Raw genomic sequence first — 17,500 nt, 5'->3', positions numbered from 1 at the left:
TAATTGGAGCTGACAACCATCAAAGCTTGAATAGCTTCTACTTCGAGAATCAAGGTCCAAATGAAATGGAGGAATTGAAGAAGGGAAGGGCAGGAGGAAGTGGTTCATACAAGGAGGGTGGAAAGGTTACAAGAGGATGGAAAAAGGCATAATATAAGAGAGAAGTAGAGGAGCGATTGGGTAAATATGGATTGCAGCAGATGAGGGACGTGGAAGGTGTGTGCAAGATATTCACAGAAGAAATCTGTGCAGCATGTGAGGTGGTGTGTGGGGTGAAGAGAAGTTTCAAGCATAGGCTAGATAAGCATATGACTAATAAGGGGTGGATATAGAAAAAAGGAAATCTTATAACCAATACTAATTCATAATTTTTCCTTTTCAGGTTACACTGTGATAGTCTCTATTCTCCTTTCACACTTTCCTGTAAAATGTCCACGCCAGTTTTTCTATACTGCGTGGTGTTTTTTCTGACTTTTTCCTGCCGGCTTCGGCTGGAGGGTTTGGAGGGCGAGGGAGAGCCTTCGTCTTTGCTATCCTTATCTCATTCTAGTAGTTCAGTTACTCTTCTAGGAGCTACCTAGCATGGGCCAACCGGCCTACTGCAGTTATCCTCTCTTCTTATGTTCTTAAATATTCCTAAATGATATGCCTGGAATCCTAATGGACCCAGGTTCTAATCCCGGCTGGGGCAAGGAACAGTTTAAGGATTTGAATTTCTTAAAAAGCAGACTTTTCTGATCTACCAGAAGACCCACCGACATGTCATAAAAGTACCCCTGCTAATACCAGTACACCAGTGTTGTATGAGACAGCCCTAGCATGTATTCAATATAGATGGTAGGTGTTAGCTCCGAAGTGGTGACATGTGTAGGAGCATTACTGGGCCCCAAGGAGGACTACTGGGACTTGGGAATAGGCCCTGAAGCCTTTGCCCAGAGTCGGACATGAAAAAAAAAAAATGTATATTCCTATCCCAATAATGTTATGGTTATCAGCTGTATTTTGACGTCATTGCGGTAAAATAATAGTTTCAGCCAACCCCAGAGTAACGAGAGTCCGAGTTAGCTGCATGGGCTGCGTCTTCGTTATTGTTGTGGGAGTGGGTTGCCCCTTCCTGGGCAAGAGTTTCTATTCCGTTAAGGGGGGAGTCACTTGATATTTCTCTTTCATTTCCTTCTTCAGTGTAGGAGGTTGGGGGTGGTCTTGAGGAAGGTTCTGGGGAATTTGAGGTTTCATTAGGTGGGGGGAAAGGCAGGTTTATTGTTGTTTCTGGAATGACTGCTCTGATTATTTTTTCCGAGGGGGGGTTAGGGGGGAGTTTCACTACTGGAAGTCCGTTTAGTATGCAACTTTGTTCAAGTATCTTGTTGAAGCATCCTGGGGTTGCTAGTTCATGCATGTGTGCGTTTAAGATCAGAACCATGTAGTCTGAAAACTTGTTGGTGGGTGTAGTGTTTTGAAGGGCTTCTGTTGGGAGGTTTGGGGAGTTTTTTGTTGCTTGGGCGAAACTTGTTCCTGGGCGGATTGAGGCGGGAGATGGGGTTTGAGGTGTGTTTATGCTGCTTTTTACTATTTCCTTCCTTCTGGGGCATTTCATAGCTGTGGTGCTGTGCTCTCCTCCACAGTTTATGCATTTTTGTGGCTGACTTGCATTTACTCCATCTGTGTTCGGTGGAGGTGCATTCAGAGCAGACTGAGTAGTCCTTGGGTTTGGGGCAGTCGTTGGTAGAGTGAGAGTTTAGTTCATAACATCTCATGCAGACGGTGACGTTAATGAACTTCTCGGCTTGAATTTGGTGTCTGCTAATACATATATGGAATAGTTTGAGGCCTTCCATAGCCTTCTCAGCCATTTTTGATTCTTCAAATTCGATTTTCATGGTATTTCTCTTACCGAATATGGATATCTTGGTTACTTTGGCCCAGGTGTTTTTGTCCGTGAGTTCGTGTTCTATTTCTTCTTCAGTGTGACAGTAGATTATATCATCTACTTTTGTGCAGATGATGCTCCTCTTTGCTCTTATTTCTGGTGGAAGGACTGGAGTATATCCATTTTCCTGGAGTGGTTTTCTTACTGCAGGGGACAGCAATAGTTCTGTGTCTTCTTCTGTTGCAGTAGTGGCAATGATGAACTCGTTCGAGGCGTGAAGTCCGGTGATCTTGATGTTGGAAGGTGCAATTGTTTCTAATAGTTTCAGTTTCGTTTGTGTCTCCTGAGGAGATCTGTGTTTGATTTTTACCTTACCCATTTTTGAGGTTCACGAGGTACAGAGTCCTGAGGAGAGCCTCTAGTAGGTCTCCAGAGTGGTCCTTTCTACCTAATATCTTAGGCTGGTATCCTAAGCTCCCCCCCCCCTCTAAAGGGAGTGACCACTTGCTAGGTCAAAGGAGCACCTAAGATTCCTATTCCTACTTAAGCAAGCCCACCCTGATGCTTCCTTTAACCACCCCCTAATGGGGTCCCCTCGTGCCTCTGGCCTCGGGGTTCGGCGTCGTACCACACCAGGATATCTACGGGGCGGGCCTATTAGGACCAGAGTCTATCATTAAAATGTGAAAATTGTTAGGCGAATGAGCAAGTGAGGAGAAATGACTAAGACTGACGAGTGTATGTCGTTTGAGATGGTTGTAAGTTCATGGCAAAGATGCCGAGTTATAGCCTCTCTGCAGCAGCTATTCGCTCTCCAGCAGTCAGACTGACATGGACATGACTGGTGTACTGGTATTAGCAGGGGTACTTTTATGACATGTCGGTGGGTCTTCTGTTAGATCAGAAAAGTCTGCTTTTTAAGAAATTCAAATCCTTAAACTGTTCCTTGCCCCAGCCGGTGTGGTAGGTCTCCATATTATAATTGCAAATCATACTAGATAGATAGATAAATAGATAGATAGAGAGACAGATAGAAGCAGGAAGTCAAATGATGAGAAGGTGTTGTGTCTGCGAGAATCTAGCAGCGCTAAACATGCTTACACTGAGGAAAGCTGACGACAGCGGCCAGTAAGGAGATGATGCAGTTAGCTGTCAGCAGTCCTCTCGTGAACAAACACCCACGAGGAACACATGTGACAAACCCCTGCTATACCAGAATTTAGGAAAGAGAGCTCAGACGGAGATTAGCCACCGAACAGGCTAGACAGAAGGAGACAAGCGACCCTAGAGAGAGGTCGAGACGGAGATTAGCCACCGAACAGGCTAGACAGAAGGAGACAAGCGACCCTAGAGAGAGGTCGAGACGGAGATTAGCCTTAGAACAGAAAGAGAGAGAGATAGCGAGACAGGAAGGTAGCTACCCGGGACTTATACTCTTATACCTGTTTAATATTTCCAAGACAAATAAAAATAGTCCCATACTATTCTTTACCTCTCCCGTCACTACATGACATCTGGTGGGGAAACTACTACAAGATATAAAAGCCGCTCGACCACAAGTCTAAAATATACGCCTCTACAAGCAAATACAAAGTCGCTGCTTTATGATACAAAGTCTTTATGACATTTGGTAGCAGCGAACGTATACGAACCTCGTCTACGAATCAACATTAAATTCCTACAAAATATCAAGATTGAAAACAAGAATATCTCTCTCAACCAACAACATAACCGGCTCCTGACGCTTCTCTCCATCCCCCTCCGTCTCCCAGATCATTACGCTGAGGCAGAGGTCAAGAGATCACTCGACGCCTTGCAAGTAGCTTAACGACAAACCAGCAAATCTGCGGACATCGTCTCCGAATTAAAAGCAAATTTCTACAAAAGCAACCGAGACTACAAGATTAGCTTCAGTTCTACATTGAATCCTACAAAATACAGCCTACAGTGCAAATAATCTACAATCAACTACAGCCATCTACAATCAACTACAATTAACAACTCTACGTCGTCTGCATAATCTTCTACACGCACCTACAAGTAGCGGCAGTCTCCATCCTACAACGAGTAAATCACAAGAAAAAAGGACCAAGAATACATCAAGAAAGAAAGAAAACAAACAAACAAACAAACAAACAAACGAAGAGTGAGAGACGACTCACAACTCATAACCACCAGACCTCACCCTCCTCTCTCTGCTACATCCACCCAACCCCCACCGCTTACGCAGGTGTGAAGAGGTCAAGACAGCAAAACATCAAGTCCATATTCACAACTCGTCTTACTCACCCGTCTTCACTCAAGTTACTCATCGCTACTCATTCACTCACCACAGCTACCAGTGTGGGAAGTTGAGGTCATCATGCGTGCTTGCTGAACAGACGCCACGTCAGTCAACACACCACCTGCACCACCACTCACACCACGGTAAAAATTAGTGAGTTACATAGTTACTTCATTTATACAATACACAGTGATAGACAATAAGCTTCTGCACAAACATAAAAAACGTGCTGTATAGTTACAGCTTAAATACACATACTTACTTCAGTTATCTGCATAACTCAATCACTAAATAATCACCAACAATAAATATTCTACACTGTATATATTCATTCATTTATTATAACATTTATTTACTACCAACGAGTGTTACCATTTATACCTACATAAAATACGTGTTTCATACATACAACTATACATTATTATATCTACAAGCGATAAAGAAAATATACCATCACAGTTACTCAGTGAGCAATTAAAAGAACTGTATTAAACATTTATTAATTAAAGCTACCTAGTGGAAACATATAAATTAAGTTACAAGGTAAACTAGAGAAAAAAAAAAAATGGCCAACACAAATGCCGTTAGCAAGAGTGAACATCTTCAACACAATCGTGAAGACAATGATTTCCACACAGTGCTGACACACATATTACTCACGATAGGTACAGGTGAACAACAAGTCAGTGTGTATAGTTAATACTGTATATAGTGTATATATATATATTTTATATAAAATAACAAAATATGGGACTATATAATTTCATTTTCAGTAGTATCTGTGCAATATAAACTAAACTTTAAAAAAGTATCTCAAGGAAATTAGCCAGCAATTAGGTAACCATGAACAACATGGAAAAAAGCGTACACAAGCAAAGAAAAACAAACTATAGAAAATCAATACATACAAAAAAGAAAGAAAGAAAAGTAAGAAAGAAAAAAAGAGAAATAGAGTAAGATCACATAACAAACAAATGAAAATAAGTGTAAATGTTACTACATAAGTCAAAATACCACGTAAACTACAAACAAAAAGCAAATTGTGTCTCCACAAACAAGTGGCATGACACATCATCACTATCATCGACCGCAGCATATGTTAGGACTGCAGTTATTACAATTATGTTACTCCATATTATAATTATGTAACTACAAACAATATGTACCAATTTATGTGACAGTTGCATTAACAAGATGTAACTTTTATGTAACTTTAACTACAATTATGTAACTACAAACGATAGGTAACAATTATGTAACGACAAACGATTGCATTATGTTACACTAACTACAATTATGTACCTACAAACGATATGTAACAATTATGTAACGACAAACGATTGCATTATGTTACACTTTGCCAATTATGTAACAGTTGCATTAACAAGATGTAACTTTTATGTAACTTTAACAACAATTATGTACCTACAAACGATATGTAACAATTATGTAACGACAAAACAGTTGCATTAACAAGATGTAACTTTTATGTAACTACAATTATAAGGCCAACACAATTATGCATTAACACAATATTTGGTAACAATTCATAAAATGTTACAATTATGTAGTACCACAATGTTAGTACAGTATTATAAGTCATACAATTATAGCACAATTCTGTATTACCAGTATCATCATACAAGTTAGGTGAAATATTAGACATTACTAAAGTGATAACTCTATGTAATGTATAACCTAGCAGTATTACCATTGCACCATTATATGCGTAATATTACTGAATAATCACTATTTACTATGAATAATATATGTATACAATATTCATACAATTATGTTACTTTACAATATTATGTATTTCACTTAATTAGCTTATAAGTTCATTATAATGTGTATGTAGTATGTATTAATATATTATAACTATTAAATGTCGATGGTACGCCATTTTTGCGCGGCAGAGCAATGTGGTAGGTCTCCATATTATAATTGCAAATCATACTAGATAGATAGATAAATAGATAGATAGAGAGACAGATAGAAGCAGGAAGTCAAATGATGAGAAGGTGTTGTGTCTGCGAGAATCTAGCAGCGCTAAACATGCTTACACTGAGGAAAGCTGACGACAGCGGCCAGTAAGGAGATGATGCAGTTAGCTGTCAGCAGTCCTCTCGTGAACAAACACCCACGAGGAACACATGTGACAAACCCCTGCTATACCAGAATTTAGGAAAGAGAGCTCAGACGGAGATTAGCCACCGAACAGGCTAGACAGAAGGAGACAAGCGACCCTAGAGAGAGGTCGAGACGGAGATTAGCCACCGAACAGGCTAGACAGAAGGAGACAAGCGACCCTAGAGAGAGGTCGAGACGGAGATTAGCCTTAGAACAGAAAGAGAGAGAGATAGCGAGACAGGAAGGTAGCTACCCGGGACTTATACTCTTATACCTGTTTAATATTTCCAAGACAAATAAAAATAGTCCCATACTATTCTTTACCTCTCCCGTCACTACATGACATCTGGTGGGGAAACTACTACAAGATATAAAAGCCGCTCGACCACAAGTCTAAAATATACTTCTCTACAAGTAACTACAAAGTCTTTATGACACCGGGATTAGAACCTGGGTCCATTAGGATTCCAGGCATATCATTTAGGAATATTTGTTGCGAAATGGTCCAAGAACATAACCAAAATCCAAATTTGTACCAAGAATCTGGCTGTTCAATAAATGTGTAGGCTAATGAAGCCAGTTTGGTGCGCCATGTGATGTCACGAGGGGTGGTGGGCGGAGCTTACCACCCGACGTGTGCAAGAGTCTACCTGTTGGAGTTATTTTACCATGGGAAAGACAGAACAGGAAGACAGAAGAACAGACACAGAAAAAGAATGATACAGCAGACCCTCTCTACACCAGATCAATGTGGGGGGATGGGGGAAGCCCGATCCGATAAAGCCGATAATCTGGTAAGTCCAATGGCTCCCCCACAAGTTGCATTTCAAGCACATAATGGAAAATCTATCTATCTATCTATTGCCAGACCCCTCAATCCCGTACGGGGTGGCCACAAACAAATCGCCTCCATGTCGCCCTGTCCCCCGCCATTTCACTGCCCTGCTCCCAACTCACACCCCCCTCTCATATATCTCTCCACCCCATCCCTCCATCTCACCCTCGGCCTACCCCTCCCTCTCCCCCTCTCCACCTCACTCACATACACTCTCCTCGTCAGTCTCTCACCCTCCATCTGATTTCCTTATGGTAAGTAAAATAATGTGATAGAAAATATTAGGGTAATAAACAGAGGTGGCTTGGCCTTGTGGAGAAGATGGAGACTGAGACACTAGCTAGGACAGTGTGTGTGAGTGAGGTGGAGGAGGGCAGAGGGAGGGGCAGACCAAGGATGAGATGCAGGGATGGAGTGGAGAGTTATATGAGAGACTGGGGTGTACGCTGGGGGAAGGGCAGTGAAATGGCAGGGGACAGGGCAACGTGGAGACAGTTTGTTTGTTGGCACCCCTTACGGGATTAAGGTATCTGGCAACAGATAGATGGAAAAAATAATGTCTTATTTGTCTGGCTGTAGATAGGTAGATAGACAGAATAAAATACTGGGCCTTACTTGTAACAAAGGCTTTTTGTATCCTGGCTCCCTCTCTGCACCATCTTCACCTTGTTCTTCAGTTTACTCACCAGACTGCCGCCTTCTTGCATCACCTTAGCCACATCTTTCGTCTCTTTGGTTATCTTTTAGACTTTCTCTTCTGCTTCCTTCATCCTGCAAAATCAATTTTCATAATCAGTACAACATTGTCATTTACAGTTGTATTCTTGGTGGATTTGGATATTTCTCAACACCACTTTTTGAGCCATTTATTGTGTACATCTCATCTCAGTGTGCTTTTGTATATTACTGATGCCAACACTGTTACTATACAAGCACCATAAATAACAGTACACAATGTTGACGTGTAATATACAAAAAGGGTTGTTATGAGGGAGGGTTGTATATGAGAGAGGGGGTTGTGAGCTGGGGACAGGACAGTGAAATGGCAGGGGACAGGGCGATATGGAGGCGATTTGTTTGTGGCCACCCCTTATGGGATTAAGGCGTCTGGCAATAGATAGATAGATGGATAGATAGGCTGTTAAGGAAGAGCTGCTATCGAGCCTTCCTGTGCCCCCTACACCATTTAACCCTTTAACCAGACCTGATCCACTGCAGTTTTTATTCATGCTAACACCAAAGCATTTTATAAAACTAAAACAATTACTAGCAGTCACAGGCTTACAAAAACTAATTCAAAGTAACTTTCTCTGCAAATGGTCCATCTAAAAGTTACATTTAGGCAAACACTACATGATTTTACTCAGGCTCACACTAGTGCATAATAGATGCTGACATACACTACGTCAAGTAATACAGCATCAGTACAGGTACCTCAGGTTTAAAAAAAAAAAAAAAAACAGCATACATTCAAAAGTGGTATTTCCCTCCTCAGTTAGCTCAAGTGCTATCAAAAGTGTGACAGTCTGCCTCTCACATCCCTACCCCCGACGTTCACACTTCACACTTTCCGCACCCAACTGTCATCCTCCATCCTCTCCACATGCCCAAACCATCTCAATCTACCCCTCATCACCACAACACCAATACACTCCAATCCCAACCTTCCTCTCAACTCTTCAATCATAAACCAGCCCCCCAGGCCTCACACCCAAGGACACACTACACATCCTTTTAATCACTGTCATTTCTGTATATTTGAGCCTACAGATCTCGTCTTCCTTTACTGCCCAGGTCTCACTACCATACAGCATTACACTGCTAACACATGCTGCATACAAAGGTCCCCTTGCATGGAGGGAGAGCCCTCTCAATGTCAGGGGAGGCAACAGCTCCCTGAACTTCTTCCAACCACTCCTCACTCTGGCCACAGACCTAGCTCCAGTCCCACCTCCAGCACATAACATGTCTCCCAAATAAGAAAACTCTTCCTTATACCCAAGAGCAGGAGGAGGAGGAGGAGAAAAAGGAAGAAGGAAATGATGAAAAGAAGGATGAGGATGAAGAGGAAAAGAGAAAGAGGGGGAAGAGCGCGAAGGAGGAGGATGTGGAGAATGATAAAGAGAAAGAGGAATGGAGAGGAAGACAAGGAAAGGAGAAAGAGGAGGAGAAAAAGGAGGAAAAAAGACGGAAGAGGAGGAGGAGGAGAGGACAGGAGAGGAAAGAAGGGGAGAAGAAGGAGGAAGAGGAGGAGGAGAGGAAATGAGTGTAATAAGGCCGAGCTACACTGCTTAATACATGATAGGCCTACAGTCTTCCCCATACTTTTCAGCATTATAAAAACAATAAGAACAAGGATGACGAGGTTAATACAAAATAAAATGAATAAAGAACAGTTATTAACACTACACCAATATATCTAACTGTCTATAGCATGACGACTCCATCCCGTAAGAACAAACATACCGCCTCCTTATCGCCCTGTCCCCCGCCATTTCACTGCCCTCCCCCACAGCACACCCCATACACGTAGCCACTGGGGGGGCAGGGGGGCACTTTGCCCCCCCTGGGAATATTTGGGGGAAATGCTGAAAGGGATTTTTGGCATAGTTCTTGTATGACAATACAATTTTCCTAATTTTACCACCTGTATATTAAACAATATTATCTATTTCCAAAAATTTTATGTGGAAGCAATAATTTCCTTTGAAATTGAAAGCTGAATATAATAAAACCCTTGGGAAAAAAATGACCATTTATAAGTTAACAATTTCCCGTGTCACCGTAGATTATGTAGTTAATATTAGAGCTGTAATGATGTATTGCACATGAAGCCTGATGAGGTGTAAAAATGGCCTTCCTGTCCCCTCAGCCACATCCTCTCACCCTGCAGCTATATCCTTTTACCCTGCAGCCATATCCTCTCACCCTGCAGCCATATCCTCTCACCCTGCAGCCATATCCTCTCACCCTGCAGCCAGTTGCAAACAAAAACTGCACAATTATTACACACAACTGAAACAAGCAGAATTTTCGAAGACTGCATGAAGCCATTTTGATCACCTCAGACTACTGTACATTATACACGGTAAGGTGTGCCAGGGGCCTCGTTTAATTGGGGGACAGGGGGACTTGCTTCCCCCCCCCCCACTTTTGGGAGCCTGGGGGACAGAGTATCTTTTGTCCCCCCTACTTTTCTAGGTGAGAATTTTCAAGATGAATAGCTTTACGCCGTTTTTTTTTTTTCTTTAATGGAAAAATCCTTTCAATGCAGCACAGTACAGTTCAGGTGATATGAAAATCATTCCCTGCTGAGAGGGGCAGGTGGCGTGGTCACCTGAGTCAAGGATTAAGACAGTTTAATCCCAGCAGATGTATTTTTACTTAGGTCAGTCTTGACGTATGCACCACCCCTGATGCCTGAGCCAGTGAGAATCAAACTAAAAGAATAAGTAGTGGAAAACAGAATTTCTACTGCCTACCACCACAACAGTAGTGCAAAACAGAATACCAGACTGGGGGTGGCTGCAGCAGCGGGTTTGAATTTATGCATATGTGCTAAGTGGAGAGAGAGAGAGAGAGAGAGAGAGAGAGAGAGAGAGAGAGAGAGAACCGCAAAGGAAAATAGAAAAAACCGATACGAATGTGGGAAAGTGTGTGTGTTCGGGACACTCACGCCAGATCTCGAGTTTTCATTGGCCCATCCATTCCGCTATTTTTCTTCCAGCAGCCAATCAAAATACAGGGTTTATTTCCGAACATAAACAGATAGTATGGACGCCATTGCATCTCGTATGGTACTTGCTGTGCCGATGTGTGGTATAATTCATTATAATTTCATAGGTTATTACGCAAAATAGCTGTAATTCCTTATATGCACAGAGAGATAGAGACAGCAGGTAAATGATGCACCAAGAGTATAGCGTTGACTGTCATTTTTTCAGTACTAAAAGTGCTCAAGACATTTGTAGTACCGAGAAAAAAATATAAATATTTTGAGGTAGAACGGAGGGAAGTTAGCATGCAGGTATCGCTAATACTACCATCTACGAGAGTACCCTGATGACCAAGGATACTAGTGACATGGAGATGTCTTTGCTAGGGCAACTCCAGTGCCTTCTAATTTATTGCTGGTGTTTCCATTTTCTCTCTAATGAAATAGTAGACCTCTGGTAACATTATGTACTGAGTGTTTTTACATACTTGTCCTCTGAAAGGATTATTAGCTATTAACTTAAAGTAACTTCAAGAAAGCTGTCAATATGTGGGAAAAGATAGTTTTTCTTTAAGACATTGGAACAAATGCGACAGTAATGATGTCAATTTATTTCTGATGACATAAAACATCAAATCTAGGAAAATTTGTGGTGACATATTATGGGGAAATATTCCAAGTGTTTGCCCCCCCTGGCAAATTTCCTGGATACGCCACTGGCTCACCCCCCTCTCTCTCACATACCTCCATCCCATCCTTCCATCTCATCTTAGGCCTCCCCTCCCTCTCCTCCCCCCCTCCACCTCACTCACATACACTCTCCTCGCTTGTCTCTCGCTCTCCATCCTCTCCACATGGCCAAACCACCTCAGTGTATTTTCTCCTAACGCTTTCTATCACGTTCACATTAACACCACAACACTCCTGCACTTCCTCATTTGACAGTCTGTCTTTCCTTTTAACTACACATGCTCCTTTCAATAATCCTCTCTCCATCCCCCACACTCAGCGAAACATATTTCTCATTTGCAATGAGCCTGGTATGGTGTGGGTAACAAGAGAGACACGCACCGCGGAGCTGGGCATCACACGTACACACCCCCAGCTCGACATTAGGTGACTGAGGGCAAGGGAGGGGGTAAGGTAACAGTTGGTGTAGCAGATGCGATCACTCGAGTGTAGACGGCTTGGCGCCATGGGCTAACCGTCGGAGATGTACACCCTCCCCATGCAAGAGCGACACTGAGGCTCACTGACTCTGGGCTGCTGGCATGGAGGTTTTATAGGTAGAGGCAGACTGATGGGCGCCGCATTGGGGGCGGGGCTTGCAACAAGGGAAACTCCCATAAAATAGGGGGGAACCTTATGTAACTTTGACGAATCTTTATACTGATCATTGTCTTTTCGTTTTTTTCTCTCTCTCTGTCTTGTTCTTGCGTTGCTTCCATGTTAAGCCCCGTACACACTGGGCATCAAGTTGCTCAACAAGTTTCGCAACGTGTTGAAAATCACCATGTCACTGCATCAGCCTCGAGTGATGGTGACAGGCAAGCAGGGTGGAGACAACCTTGTATGTGCTGCCCTCGCGCGGCGATGACGACTGACGTTGGCCTTGACAATCCAATGGTGCCACTGGTACAAATTATGTGGGTAATTTCAGACTGTCAGATTTTGAAAACTGTACAGCACTGAACGTAGGCAAGACCATGGGAGATATTACATACAACTTAGATAACAAAGTAATTAGTAAATCGGAATGCGAGAGAGATCTAGGAGTTATGGTTAGTAAGACCTCAACCTAGGCAGAAGCGTATTAATGCTAGAAATAAAGCAAATAGGGTCCTACGATTTATATCGAGGAGCAATTTTGCAACTTTATCTAGCATTAATAAGGCCACATTCTCAGCATACAGTAATTGTCATAGCTCAGTGGCAGAGGACGACTGTACTAGGGTTCAACATCCCTTCCACAGAACTTCATTATTAGCGCCATGATGATGATCTGTTACAGCTCAACATTCAAGATGGCAAGTCTACGCCTAGATAAAATGACCTGAGTATAGCTGACGCCTAGTGATGTAGTGGGTGAAGGCACTGCGGCAGGATGGGGCCAGTCAGGGCTTAGATCTGAGGCACAGTTGAGGTTTGCTGATTACATTGCCATTCAGGATGCTGGCCAGTCTTCCCCTAAGCCCACTGTGGCAGGGAATAAATATACTGTATGCGATGTATCTTATGGACATCCAGCTGATTTCAAGTACTGTGTTTTGGTGGCAAAGCTGGGCTGCAATGCTATATATATATATATATATATATATATATATATATATATATATATATATATATATATATATATATATGCCTGTCACCCCTTATAACAATACTTAAGACTGAAAATCATTGAGGATCAGCTAAGTTAAACTACTGCTTTCTCAAAACAAAAGGTGTCAGTCAGAAAGGTAGTCCCACAAGAGGTGAGGCGAGGTGTTAATGAGAGGTATTCCCGGGGGTGGGGTGGGGTGGGGTGGAGGCAGGTGTGAGGTAAGGTGTGAGGCTGAACTCCATGTGATTATAGTGCTCCAGGCTGTCTATTAATATCTATATTTATTTATCTATCTAGCTATTTTTAAACCTATCTATCTATCTATCTACCTATCCATGTCTACCTATCTGTATATCTATCTATCTGTAGTTCTATAACATTTTCTCCTTCTCTCTCTCCCCCACAATCTCTCCCCACTTCCCTTCCCTAGCTTCCTCCCCACCTCTACCTCCCATTTTGTCTTCCACTCCCTCCACTTCACCTCTCTCCCCCCCCTCCCTCTCTATCCCTCCTTCCTTCTCAACTACCCCCTTCCAAACACCCCCAGGGCCTCCCCCCATCCAACCCCCCAGGGGAGGAAGACCGCCCCTGAGATTTACCTGATAACCCACGTGTACCTTGCCTACCTCACCTGTTTTACCTGTGTGTGTGTGTGTGTGTGTGTGTGTGTGTAATTCATCATATGTACACTATTACAATATGCCTGTGTGTACGCCTTTGTGTGTATACGTGTGCGCCTACAAATATGTGCGAATATCCTAAGCAATAATTATATTCCCTTGTGAGTTACCAAAATAATATTACTACAACAATATCAACGTTAATTTACAGTAATGGGATTTATGGAGAAACAAACCCGCTACATAAATACATAAAGCGCTACATACATTTACAAATCTACCTGAAAGACTTAAACGCATTATTATTATTATTATTATTATTAAAGTATTTGTTTATATTTTACTGCTTAATTCTCTGTCTGTCTGTCTGTCTGTCTGTCTGTCTCTCTCTCTCTCTCACTTCCTGATAACCCACGTTCACCTGTGGCTTCGTCAGCAGGTTAAAGTCTTTTGCTTCCTCTCTCTCTCTCTCTCTCTCTCTCTCTCTCTCTCTCTCACACACACACACACACACACACACACACACACACACACACACACAGATGAGGCCCCAGATAAGGTCCACCACTTCAAACTCATTGTTTGTTTTCACGTCCACACCAATGACCTTCTCTCCCCCCCCCCTCTCTCTCTCTCTCTCTCTCTCTGTTAACCCAGTATTTCTTTTATCTGTTTCTCTGAATTGGTCATGTTCTCTCTCTCTCTCTCTCTCTCTCTCTCTCTCTCTCTCTCTCTCTCTCTCTCTCTCTCTCTCAAAACTTTACAATCTCAACACCTTCAGTCTTTTCACCTCCAAGTAATTTGTCTTCCCTAGGGTCATTTTCGCTTCACCCCCCCTATAAATCTTGCCCTCCTACAGCGTCCCCTTCAGCGTCTCAGGCGGAACAAAGGTCAGGGGAGGCGTAACAAAGGTCAAATGAGGTCTTATCTACGTTTAAGACAGTGGGGGTGGTGGTGGTCGGGTCTAAAGTAATAATGAAATTGATCATCTAAAGTAATACTGAAACTTTATCTAGCATTAGTAAGGCCACATTTAGACTACGCAGTACAATTTTGGTGTCCTTACTATAGAATGGATATTAATTCGTTAGAAAATGTACAGAGAAGAATGACAAAAATGATACATGACGTCCGGAACCTGTCATATGAAGACAGACTGAAAAGACTAAGTCTGCATTCGCTAGAGAGGCGTAGAGTAAGGGGAAACTTAATTGAGGTCTTTAAGTGGATGAAGGGTATAAATAAGGGAGATATTAGCAAGGTACTTAAAGTGAGCATACAGGATAGAACTAGAAATAATGGTTTCAAACTAGAAAAATTCCGTTTCAGTAAGGAAATCGGTAGTAATTGGTTTGGTAATAGAGTAGTAGACGAATGGAATAAGCTACCTAGTAAAGTAGTTGCTGCCTCTTCCATTGAGAGTTTCAAGCATAGGCTAGATAAGCTTATGACTAATAAGGGGTGGATATAGAATAAAGAAAATCTTATAACCAATACTTATTCATAATTTTCCCTTTTCAGGTTACACTGTGATAGTCTCTATTCTCCTTTCACACATTCCTGTAAAATGTCCACGCCAGTTTTTCTATACGGCGTGTTGTTCTTTCTGACTTTTTCCTGCCGGCTTCGGCTGGAGGGTTTGGAGGGCGGGGGAGAGCCTTCTTCTTTGCTGTTCTTATCTCATTCTAGTAGTTCAGTTACTCTTCTAGGAGCTGCCTAGCATGGGCCAACCGACCTACTGCAGTTATCCTCTCTTCTTATGTTCTTATGTGAATGCTAAATGGTTCACGGTACTTGTCTCTCTCTCTCTCTCTCTCTCTCTCTCTGATGGTTTATAATGTCACCCATTTTTCTTTACATCTCAGGTACACAAAAGGAAAATAGAGTCTGTGTAACATTCCTTTCATTTCTGGGTACTGACCGGGTGGGGGAGGGATTAGGAGGGTGGGGGGAGGGAAGGAGAGGAGGAGGAAGTGGAGGGAAGGAGGGGTAGTGGAGGGAAGGAGGCAAAATGGAGGGATGGTGAAATGGAAGGGTGTGAGAGAGAAAGGTAGGTGAGAAAGGGAGGTTTGGGAGAAGGTGAAAGGAAGAAAAAGAAAGAAATGGAGAATGGAATAATGAGAGAGAGAGAGAGAGAGAGAGAGAGAGAGAGAGAGAGAGATTATGGAGACGAATGAGAACAGCAAACCAAATTACCGAAGGAAGAAAGGATGGATGAAAGAGGGAGACGAAAAGAAAAGAAAAGAATGAAGAGAAAGGAAGGAAGGAGAAAGTGAAGGAGAGAGAGAGGCCAAGGAGGAGGAGGAGAGAGATTAAGACAACAAGAGGGATTAAGAGAGGGAGAGGGAGGTATGGAGGAGGGAGAGGGGGAGGGAAGAGAGGAGGGAAAAAAAATTAAGAAATAGCCAGAGTATAAACGAAGAAGGAAGAAGTGAGAAACAATGAAGAAAGGTAGATTAATAGACAAATAGTTATACACAGATAGATAGATAGATAGATATATGGACTGACTGAGAGAGAGAGAGAGAGAGAGAGAGAGAGAGAGAGAGAGAGAGAGAGAGACGAAAGAACAATCCATCTTATACCAAAAAATCCAAATTGCATCTCTCTCTCTCTCTCTCTCTCTCTCTCTCTCTCTCTCTCTCTCTCTCTCTCTCTCAATACCGCAAAGGAGGAGGTTGAACTGTTTCCTCGACATGTGAGTTTTATTGCGGGTTGAAGGATATTGACGAGTTTGTGTGTGTGTGTGTGTGTGTGTGTGTGTGTGTGTGTGTGTGTGTGTGTGTGTGTGTGTGTGGCTGATCTGATGGATGGTGAAGAGATGGAAGGCTGGATGGTTATGTAAGGACTGATGCATTAGAGAAACCGCAGATGCAGACAGAGATCGAGTTGGTTTATGTCTGTATGTTTATGTATGTATGTATGGATAGATGGAATAGAAAAATATTTACTAGTCAATTTTCCACCTGATTTTTACCTGTGTGTACGTATGGATGTCTGCACGTACTGTATTTATAAGAACATAAGAACATAAGAAGAGAGGATAACTGCAGTAGGCCGGTTGGCCCATGCTAGGCAGCTCCTAGAAGAGTAACTGAACTACTAGAATGAGATAAGGATAACAAAGAAGAAGGCTCTCCCCCGCCCTCCAAACCCTCCACCCGAAGCCGGCAAGAAAAAGTCAGAAAGAACACCACGCCGTATAGAAAAACTGGCGTAGACACCCCACAGGAAAGTGCGAAAGGAGAATAGAGACTATCATAGTGTAACCTGAAAAGGAAAAATTATGAACTAGTATTGGTTATAAGATTTTCTTTTTTCTATATCCACCCCTTATTAGTCATATGCTTATCTAGCCTATGCTTGAAACTCTCAATGGAAGAGGCAGCAACTACTCCACTAGGTAGCCTACTCCACTCGTCCACCACTCCATTAGCAAACCAACCTCTACCTATTTCCCCACCGAAACGGAACCTGTCTATAGCTTGAAACCACCATTTCCAGTTCCATCCTGTATGCTCACCTCAAGCACCCTGCCGACATCTCCCCTATTTACACCCTTCATCCACTCAAACACCTCAATCAAGTCCCCCCCCCACTCCACGCCTCTCCAGCGAATGCAGACCCAGTCTCCTCAGTCCGACCCCACATGACAGGTTCCGGACGTCATGCATCATTCCTGTCACTCCTCTCTGCACATTTTCCAACGAATCAACATCCACT

This window comes from Coenobita brevimanus, unplaced genomic scaffold, assembly GCF_032717465.1.
Source record: "Coenobita brevimanus isolate Jiangsu-jjx unplaced genomic scaffold, ASM3271746v2 jjx.HiC_scaffold_2774, whole genome shotgun sequence".
NCBI classification, from domain to species: domain Eukaryota; kingdom Metazoa; phylum Arthropoda; class Malacostraca; order Decapoda; family Coenobitidae; genus Coenobita; species Coenobita brevimanus.
This window is presented reverse-complemented; position numbering follows the sequence as displayed.